The sequence below is a fragment of the Oncorhynchus nerka genome, linkage group LG12 (assembly GCF_034236695.1).
Source record: "Oncorhynchus nerka isolate Pitt River linkage group LG12, Oner_Uvic_2.0, whole genome shotgun sequence".
Lineage (NCBI taxonomy): Eukaryota > Metazoa > Chordata > Actinopteri > Salmoniformes > Salmonidae > Oncorhynchus > Oncorhynchus nerka.
The window spans coordinates 18,117,758-18,128,641 of NC_088407.1; the positions used below are offsets into that span (position 1 = coordinate 18,117,758).

The 10,884-nt window shown below is 40.8% G+C and overlaps 1 long non-coding RNA gene across 1 annotated transcript; it reads left to right on the plus strand.

The window, feature by feature from the left end:
• Positions 1 to 3,168: 3,168 nt before the first annotated feature.
• On the plus strand, positions 3,169 to 9,251 carry LOC135574268 (uncharacterized). Its single transcript, XR_010465263.1, has 2 exons — positions 3,169 to 3,232; positions 6,297 to 9,251. It is a non-coding gene; the product is annotated as an uncharacterized LOC135574268 (long non-coding RNA).
• Positions 9,252 to 10,884: the final 1,633 nt, after the last annotated feature.

Sequence of the window (10,884 nt, forward strand, 5' to 3'; positions counted from 1 at the left end):
GACTCAACAGATTCTGTCAAAGTGAATAGAATACAACAGACTGACAATAAGAAGTTTTTATTGCATTTGTAATGGGGAAATTTGATCATGAATATGATACAACATATTTAGATACTCAAGAGGTTAGATTCTTACCCCCCTCTCTCTCCTGTTGTTCTTCAATCCCAGGGATGGGCAACTTTAATGGGGGTGGGAGACACAAAAAATCTGAACTCATCATGAGAGGCTGCAGTGATCTGCCCACCCACATCCACACCCACAAATGCCGACCTTAACCTTTTGGTGGTCGTAAGCAGAATTTTGTTTTGGGGCCTCCGCCCCACCTTGCGAGCAAAACATTGTATCTGCCCCTCTTTTGACAGAAGAGAGAAACATTTGCTTAGAGTTTTAGAGTTAATTTCCTGCAATTCTACACATTTTGCCATGACATTCTTGCGGACCACCAGTTGCCTATCCCTGCTCTATCCACTCTTTGTCCATTCATAACCTTTCTTTCTCCTCCTCCAGCCTCCCTCTCTCCTCCTCCAGCCTTCCTCTCTCCTCCTCCAGCCTTCCTCTCTCCTCCTCCAGCCTCCCTCTCTCCTCCTCCAGCCTCCCTCTCTCCTCCTCCAGCCTTCCTCCAGCCTCCTCCTCCTCCAGCCTCCAGCCTCCCTCTCTCTCCTCCAGCCTCCCTCTCTTCTCCTCCAGCCTCCAGCCTCTCTCCTCCTCCAGCCTCCCTCTCTCCTCCTCCAGCCTCCCTCTCCAGCCTCCCTCCTCTAGCCTCCCTGTCTTCTCCTCCAGCCTCCCTCTCTCCTCCTCCAGCCTCCCTCTCTCCTCCTCCAGCCTTCCTCTCTCCTCCTCCAGCCTCCTCCAGCCTCTCTCTTCTCCTCCAGCCTCCCTGTCTTCTCCTCCAGCCTCCCTCTCTCCTCCTCCAGCCTTCCTCTCTCCTCCTCCAGCCTTCCTCTCTCCTCCTCCAGCCTCCCTCTCTCCTCCTCCAGCCTTCCTCTCTCCTCCTCCAGTCTCCCTGTTAGAGGAAAATATAGTTTAGATGATCAATTGTATACATTAATGATTAGAACCATTTATGCTAATACTATTATGTTATGATTTGAAAAGTATGGGTTCTTAATTGTACTGTTACTGAAAATGTAAGCAGAAATGAATTGTGTCTGTGTCTCCTGGGAAAGTAATACTATTATGTTATGATTTGAAAAGTATGGGTTCTTAATTGTACTGTTACTGAAAATGTAAGCAGAAATGAATTGTGTCTGTGTCTCCTGGGAAAGTTTAAGAAGGAGGGATAAGATAGTTTTTCAAACAGATAAGAATGTTTTGGTTGGATTCCATTAGGGGAGATAAGTTATCCTTTAGACAGGTTGGAATGTAGTTTATGAGGGGAGTGAAACTATCTCCAGGTCCGAATACTACGCCATTGTAAGGCTGGGAGAGGGTGTGAAACTGATGACGTCATTTTATGTCTTCTTTCTTTAAAATGTAATGTTCTTTGTATTTTGGGTCAGTACTCTCTGGAATTAAACGCTCTTTATCCTGGCTTTTAAGACTGGTCTCGATCTACTTCATGCATAATTAATGAACTTACAACTCATTAAATGAATTAGAAATGAGTGCTAATTGGTTTTGGCAATTAAAACATTAAAGAAATTTAGAATTCCTCTATCAATTTGGTCCTTTGAGCCGGATCTAAAAACCTCTCCCTGTTATCTGAAGTTAATACGCTGGAAATCGTGCACGGACTCGTTTTTGACTCGTTTTACTAAAGACCTGACCTCTGAATTGAGGTTCAAAATTAAAACAGGCCTGCGTATTATCACGGAGGACAGGAAGGGTGACTAGATACAACGAACAGTGCTTTTCCCAGTCGGCAGCAGGTAAAGTAGCCTTTATTCTCGAATTTGGGAGGGATTATTTAGGATATTTATTGATTAAAATGTTATAAAGGAGTTGAATTTGATCAATAATAGGTGCTTGAATATTCCGAACAAATAAAATGGGTTTCTACCGGGGGGTATTAACCAGGATATCGATAAAAAGGAAGCAGGGTCCGAAATTGACCCTGAGGTAAGGTGCACTACCACCAAATAAACTAGAGCTTAATACGGCCTGGTTTTGCAAGCCAAGGATTATTAAGGAGTGATATAGTACGCATTGGAGAATTAGGACGCTTGTTCCGTACAAAAAGGATGGCCAATAATTCAATAAACATACCTAAATAAAGTCTTTACCTAATAGTCTATCTGTATATGGGAAGCTGACTGCGGAATGTAGCGGATAGATATGTTAAAAGAGGTGAGGATAAATTAGGCTTGGTGAGAAGGCAGGGTAATTCTAGGCGAACAGAATAAATGAACCTGTACAATGCTGAAAGAAATTAATATCAAATGATAAGTGATTAGTCTAAGAGTAGTGAGATTTGAGACATTTAACGTTGAAAGTCCCAGAAGGAATATCCTATGGGGAAAATATGATGTCCGATCAAAAGTCTTCTATGGACGCGGTTCACAGGATGGAAAATACATACTGATTATTTTTAAAGGGACACACACATTAGGCAGACAGAATAGTAACTAGAAGTAACTAAGTAACGGTAAATTACAAATTTATAGAACTGCACGCACATAGAATTTAAAATTATATAGAAAGGCATAGATAAGTGTTTAAAAACATTGCTACTAGATACATAAGATTAAGAATGGGGAGGAATGCCTCGAAAGAAGCCCCAGAACTAACGGGAGACGAGCGATACATGGCACAGAAAGACAAGAGAAACATCGATTTCTGTCTAAGATGGAAAAAGAAATACGATTTTGATGGCCGTCTAAATGTAGAAAAGCTGGAATCCCTTATAAAACAGATACATAAGGAATGTGGTAATAATGTGAAAAAGCAGAATAAACAGGGGTTATACACAGCCGGAGTTTGGCTTTCGGAAGCAAAAAAGAGAATGGGACGCACAGGAAAAGAGATTAAATCTAACAAGGTTCGAGAGACACTACCCACTGCTCCCGCAGATAGAGAAGTTAACCAATTGGGTGGGGGCGAGGATAACAAACTATATCTTCCTAGATTATACCAACAATGCAGAGATAATCCAGTTGACGAATTTGTGATTATAAGAATACGGGTGCTGGAGCAACCGGTGAAATTACCACCCAAGTATGTGGATCCCGCCGCGGAAACTAAGAGAGGTATAATGAAGTTAGAGAAGGAAATAAAGTCGAGAAAAATGAATAAGGTGGGTCAAAAGAAAAATACAAGATGTTTTAATTGTAACAAAATTGGACATTTCGCCCGGGAGTGTAACACTCCACGAAAAAATCGTCAACAGGTTGTAATTTAAATGTAGGGAATAACGGAGAGATACGATACAATTTCGGGCTATCTGGACGTTATAGCATGGTACGTTAAATGTTAGGGTAAATTAAATTGAGAAGTTCGGTTGGGTTTACTCTGATGATTAGAATTCAAAACTGAACTCAATCTGAATAGGGAATATATATTTTACAAAGGCAGGCAGATTTGTGTCTATAGCCAAGCAACGGAATTGCTAGACACTCAAATGGGGCTATATAGTGCAACGCTTTTGACTATAAATTAGGTAAGAATAGTTTTAATCGTAAGAAGTTGTGATTGTTTTTCTAATTATTGATTTTTGGTTAAGGTAACGCCAGTGAAATTGAACGAAAAGTAACGTATTCTAAAAATGATCTGATTTCCGACCTCATTGTGGGGAACAAATGAAAAGTCTTATCTTAAAGGGACAGTGCACGGTAATCACAGTGGTTTGAGTGTATGACAGTGGGAAAATATTGTGGGACGACAATTCGAAGATAGAAAAATAAGTTATATGAAACATCAAGGGATTTAAAACAAACGATGTGAGGGAATTATCATAATTATTAGGTTTTGTTTTTGTAGTAAACGTTTGGGTTAAGGGGATTTCCCTGTTCCCAGAGACAAGGCATTTTAAAGGCGTACACTCACTAATGCTGGTCTGAGTTTGTAATTAGACAAGTGAATAATGTATTGGGAATAGAGTTGTAATTAAAAATACTAAGTCAAAGACGAGACAGGTACTTAGAGCAAAATTGATTCTAAATGATAACAAAGAGACAACTATAATTCATGCCCATTATGCCCATCGAAATGTTTTTATAAAATTAGCGAATTGAGAGATGTTGATTGATGTTGTAGTCTAATTCAGGGTTCAACAGAGGTGATAAATTAGGTTTGGTTTATCGAACCCGAAATACTGTTGTTACAGACAGCCAACCATTATTTACAATGAGTTGAAAATCGTTGCGATATGAGTCAAGGTTGAACGCTTGTTGATGACGTCACTAGCGAGACACTTTTGTCGCCAGGGACTGGGGATAACGGAGCAAATCGTATCTAGGTTTCCAGAAGTGATATAAAAATGTTTTGGTTATTTGTTTAATGGTTATGGCCAATTTTAGGGGTTGATAAAACTGGAACAGTGTGTTCTGGCGGTTTTAGATAGAACTCTTTGTTCCGGAACGGATGAGAGTTACCCAAGATAAGTAAATTAAAGGAGCCATGAGAGAATGCGAATGCATATTTATTAAATATCGGGGATTAAATTACGGATTCCTTACACTGTGAAATGTATGACATTTGTGGCAGAGAGAAAAAGTAATGCATTGGATAATAATGTTATCGGATTAATTGTATCTAAAGGTAGCATGGTCATTTAAGTAAACATATCCGTAGACGATGTTTAAAACTTATGATTAATGATTTGAGTCAAAGGGGAATTATCATTAGGTTTAGTTATAGTTCACTTATTGAGTTTCTGATTCGAAATAGCATTAGGGAATGATAGTTAGGGGTGTGGTGGCTCACTTTAGAGGCCTCCTGGGATTATAACTTTGGGGAGAGATAAGCTTTAAACGACCTGCAAATTATACACATGGACCAACTGTTAGAACTGTTTGTTTAGTGTAAGGGTATTTTAAAGAGGCAGGCTCACATATGGAACCTTATGAGATGGTTTTTTTATGGGTTTGAATTATACAGGTGACTATTTCTATTCAAAAGATAAAGGGTTCTTTATGCCTAATATGGTATGACCTTTTGACCTTATCATGACTGGCTCCCAAGGTCTGATCAGCCTCGGGGGAGAGTCATTTGTATAATGAATGGAGTCATATTGAGTTACTAGTTTTAAGGTAAATTCATTAGAAATGAAGCAGTTTTGGTTGAGGGTTAGAATTACTGTTTGAACCGCAAATGAGAAAGTGGTTCAGGATTCTGTCTTATAACATTAGCTGTGAAGTTTTTTGAATGGGCTATTAGGGATTTGGTATTGTAACAGAGAGAAAGTCATATTTATCATTGAGAATAAATAGGGGAAGATAACATATTTTGAGCCAACAGGGCAGGGAAGAAATTGAGGTATTTTTATTTGATTTTAACACCCGTGTACAGGAGTGTCAAAAGACGGGGGACATTACCTGTGTAATGGGGGAGGGTGTCCGTATGGGGATTACATGATAACCAACTTGGGACAGTTCTGGGACTGGAGAAGAGGATATCCTTATGGCATAGGGAATCCCACAAAGGTGGATAGGTTTTCCATGATATGGGGGAAACCTGGGAGTACTGTTGAACTTTATTATTTGTTATTAATGTGATGTGCTGCTTGCATCATACCGTGTAGGTATTAAATCCATGTTATTGTCAGATAGAATACTGAGGGTCCCCAAGGAGAGGGCTTGTTAGTGTAGGAAGGATTTTTAATATGGTTAGCATTTATTAGATTATAAGTTTTTAAATAGTATTATATTTAACAGGAATATAGGACATCTATGAGGAGTTAGGATTATTGTTAGGATTAAGATAGATTGATTAAGGAATTTGGAGAAAAGCCGCTCATAGACATGGGTTTTTTTTTTCTAAAAGAGGGTCCATGGGTTTGTAGTTCCCATGTAGTTCAAATTTGGAAAACATGAGAAACATACAGAGGAGCCCTCCCCCGCACTGCAGAGACCTTGAAGGTTGGAGAGCAGAGAAGTTAGAGGGGGGGCCAGGAAGAGAAAAGATAACATCCTAAATGGAATTTCAGACATAAGGATAATTCACTAAATCTTATCTCAGTCATTGTATAAGAATAAGGCAAGGTTGTTACCTGGGCAGAGCCAGGTAACAAAAGTGGGATGGGTAAATAGTATTCTAGAATAGGATGTGACCTACGGGATAATTAACGAATAAAAAATTTAAAAAAATAAAAATTGTTAATTGGTTTGACGAATAAGAATGAAAAGTTTTATGCCCAGCAGGAGAACTACAGAGGGAGGTGGCACACGAGATTCAACCAGGAGACTGGATCTGGGTCCAATCGTTAAAGAGAAAAAACTGGAAACAGCCTCGGTGGGAGGGACCATTCCAAGTACTACTGGTGACTGCCTTCGCTGTGAGATTAGCCGAAAGAGCTACCTGGGTACATATCACACATTGTAAGAGGGCAAATCACACTAGCACTGTCGGACGATCACAGGAGAAGGAGAGGAACCGTGACCCATATGGAACGGGGGTCAAACTCCTTCTGAAGATTCCCTATACCCGACCTTTCCCCAGCTGTGAGCGTTCATAGAAGTGAAGTGATGGCTTGGCCTCTGGCTGTTGATATGTTCTCGGGGAGAGGGTGGGGCTTCACGTGCGCACTGACCGTCCTGAGCTGTTTTATTGTGGGGGCCATATTCCTGATTCAACATGATCCCCCGGAAAGTGCCAAAGAGGATAATTTGACTCATGTGCTAGATGAGGGAAATGGGATGTTACCTAAGATTCTCAGAAGGTTACTGAAACAAAATAGTAAGGAAGTGAGGGTGGAATTGGGCAAGGATCTCTCAGTAGAATTTTGTGTAGATCAATTGGGGTCATTCACCCCTTGGCAGTCTAGAACCATGGGACTCTATGGGAAGTATTTGTGTAAATCACCATATTGATCGTGGACAGGTCATAGCTCACACTGAAAGGGATGGCTACGTAAACCCATACACTCAATTTGGGACCAGGTGGAGTATAGTAAGGGTTGGCGTTTTGGACTGTGTTCCCGAACAGAGGAAGTATTGTATAAAGGTGCGAATTAACATTAAGGCGGTCAATACTCAGGATCTCGGGTTATGGTATGTGGGCTTCGACAAGTTTTCAACTGATACTATGGTACCGTTCCAGGTGGCAGAAGTTAGAGTTGATAAAGAGAATATGATTGGCCGAAGTTCAACCAATCCCTCTAACACAACGGCTAATCCTAGTGTAATCATCCAGGGTAAAGGAGCAGTACGAATAGTTCAGACCAAGGACCTTAAAGAAGTTATAGAGGTGGAGACTGGGTTTGGGGAGTCCAACTTATGGTTGGAATGGATTCAATATACGGCCAGATCAGTGGCCAAAGAAGAATGCTATGCCTGTGCGAACGCTAAACCACAGTTAACAACTATCCCTTTCCCACTGAACGGAATTAATTCCCCTAAGGGAATGGCATGTATGGTAAAGCTGTTCATGAAAGCAGGAATGCCAAATAATGATAGTTGTATTGATTTACACTATTTATATCCCCAGGTTCCACTTAAATCAAGACTTCCTCCCTTTACCGTGACGAGAGGAGAATATTACTGTTTGGCCAGATACAGTACACACGGGAAATACGTGGGGGAAGTTGGTACCTGCAATAAGACAGAGAATATTACCACTGACGAGACCATGTCTGATTTGACAGGCTGGTTGAACTCTGGAGATTTCAAAATGTTGAAGGTGGCCAGGGCTGACATCTGGTGGTTGTGCGGGGGAATGAGTTTGACTGATTGGACGGGTTAGGAATGCCTTTTACACTCATACAACACCAAGACATGAAGTTAGCCAAAACGAGAGAGAAGAGATGCTCCATCTGGGTCTTTTGACGACAGAGTATATATTGATAACATTGGGGTTCCACGAGGTGTGTAATTATAGTTATGGTAATCAACAGCGCTTTAGCAGGAATACCAAAGGTGTTATTAAAGGTTTTGTAGAACAGACTGAAGCAACCAGCTGGAAGACCTGACAGAATAGAATTGCATAGGATAAAAGGAGGAAGTGGGCGTGGTAGTCAGGACCATGTCTTACATCCCAGGTAGCACAGCTCCGGACGAATCAGTGCCCGAAGCCTCAGATGGTTTGACCACCCTGGCTCACGGGTTGGCAGAAACTCTGGGGTGGATACTTCTCTGAACTAAATTGGGTAGACAGTATTTATGGAAAAATGTGGTGTTTTGGGCTGTTTCTACCTGTATGACTGTTTTAATTTTATGCGGCTGTTGTCTAATTCCCTGTGTGCGAGGCCTTGTTTACAGGACTCTGGAAAGTCAGATGGTGCGTTATGGGCCGATTCCAGATTCTGACCTGTGGAGGACTGAAGGCATATGTCTACAGAGGAAGTGGACGAATCCAGATCTGTCATTTGTGGGGAATTTATGTTTGATGAGAATAGTGTTGAGATGAAGGGGAATTAGATTGTAATTTGTTTCAATGATTAAACTGTTTTTTGATAAAGATTGTAAAAAGAAAAAAAAGAAAGAATCCTGAAAGAGGAGTTATGATTCTGATGCAGATTTAAAAACAGTTGGAGTTAAGGTTAGAATTGATTAATGAAATGTGGAGAGTTGGATAAACATTTATAATTGATTTGTTGATTATTTGTCTATTCATATGATAATCTGATAAACCTCTATAAAAGGTTAGTTAAGTTCGTTTATACTTTCATTTTTATGATTAAATAAAACTAGATGTAGAATTGAATGTATAATATTTGATCAAAGGGAGGATTGTTAGAGGAAAATATAGTTTAGATGATCAATTGTATACATTAATGATTAGAACCATTTATGCTAATACTATTATGTTATGATTTGAAAAGTATGGGTTCTTAATTGTACTGTTACTGAAAATGTAAGCAGAAATGAATTGTGTCTGTGTCTCCTGGGAAAGTTTAAGAAGGAGGGATAAGATAGTTTTTCAAACAGATAAGAATGTTTTGGTTGGATTCCATTAGGGGAGATAAGTTATCCTTTAGACAGGTTGGAATGTAGTTTATGAGGGGAGTGAAACTATCTCCAGGTCCGAATACTACGCCATTGTAAGGCTGGGAGAGGGTGTGAAACTGATGACGTCATTTTATGTCTTCTTTCTTTAAAATGTAATGTTCTTTGTATTTTGGGTCAGTACTCTCTGGAATTAAACGCTCTTTAACCTGGCTTTTAAGACTGGTCTCGATCTACTTCATGCATAATTAATGAACTTACAACCCATTAAATGAATTAGAAATGAGTGCTAATTGGTTTTGGCAATTAAAACATTAAAGGAATTTAGAATTCCTCTATCACTCCCTCTCTCCTCCTCCAGCCTTCCTCTCTCCTCCTCCAGCCTCCCTCTCTCCTCCTCCAGCCTCCCTCTCTCCTCCTCCAGCCTCTCTCTCTTCTCCTCCAGCCTCCATGTCTGCTCCTCCAGCCTTCCTCTCTCCTCCTCCAGCCTCCATCTCTCCTCCTCCAGCCTTCCTCTCTCCTCCTCCAGCCTCCCTCTCTCCTCCTCCAGCCTCCCTCTCTTCTCCTCCAGCCTCCCTCTCTCCTCCTCCAGCCTCCCTCTCTCCTCCTCCAGCCTCCCTCTCTTCTCCTCCAGCCTCCCTCTCTCCTCCTCCAGCCTCCCTCTCTCCTCCTCCAGCCTCCCTCTCTTCTCCTCCAGCCTCCCTCTCTCCTCCAGCCTCCCTCTCTCCTCCTCCAGCCTCCCTCTCTCCTCCTCCAGCCTTCCTCTCTCCTCCTCCAGCCTCCTTCTCTCCCCACTCTGCATTCGCAGCATCTCCTCAAGCTGTTGAATATCCATCCATCTCTCCCTCTCTTTTTCCAGCTCCCTTGCTCAGTCCACCTTCTCAAATCAAATCAAATGTTATTTGTCACATGCGCTGAATATAACAGGTTGTGAAAAGCTTACTTACAAGCCCTGAACCAACAATGCAGTTTTAAGATAAAAAAAAACTAAATAACTGAAGTAAAAATAAAAAATGACAAAATATATGTATTTATGTACAGTATATACAGTTGAAGTCGGAAGTTTACATACACCTTAGCCAAATACATTTAAATTCCTGACATTTAATCCTAGTAAAAATTCCCTGTCTTAGTTCAGTTAGGATCACCACTTTATTTTAAGAATGTGAAATGTCAGAATAATAGTAGAGAGAATTATTTATTTCAGCTTTTATTTCTTTCATCACATTCCCAGTGGGTCAGAAGTTTACATACACTCAATTAGTATTTTGTAGCATTGCCTTTAAATTGTTTAACTTTGGTCAAACGTTTTGGGTAGCCTTCCACAAGCTTCCCACAATAAGTTGCTCCCGACAGAGCTGACAGAGCTGGTGTAACTGAGTCAGGTTTGTAGGCCTCCTTGCTCGCACACTCTTTTTCAATTCTTCCACAGATGTTCTATTGTGATGGTCACTCCATTACCTTGACTTTGTTGTCCTTAAGCCATTTTGCCACAACTTTGGAAATATGCTTGGGGTCATTGTCCATTTGGAAGACCCATTTGTGACCAAGCTTTAACTTAACTGATGTCTTGAGATGTTGCTTCAATATATATATATACATAATTTTCCTTCCTCATGTTGCCATCTATTTTGCGAACTGCACCAGTTCCTCCTGCAGCAAAGCACCCCCACAACATGATGCTGCCACCCCCGTGCTTCACTTTTGGGATGATGTTCTTTGGAAGCCTCCCCCTTTTTCCTCCAAACATAACGATGGTCATTATGGCCAAACAGTTCTATTTTTGTTTCATCAGACCAGAGGACATTTCTCCAAAAAGTACGATCTTTGTCCCCATGTGCAGTTG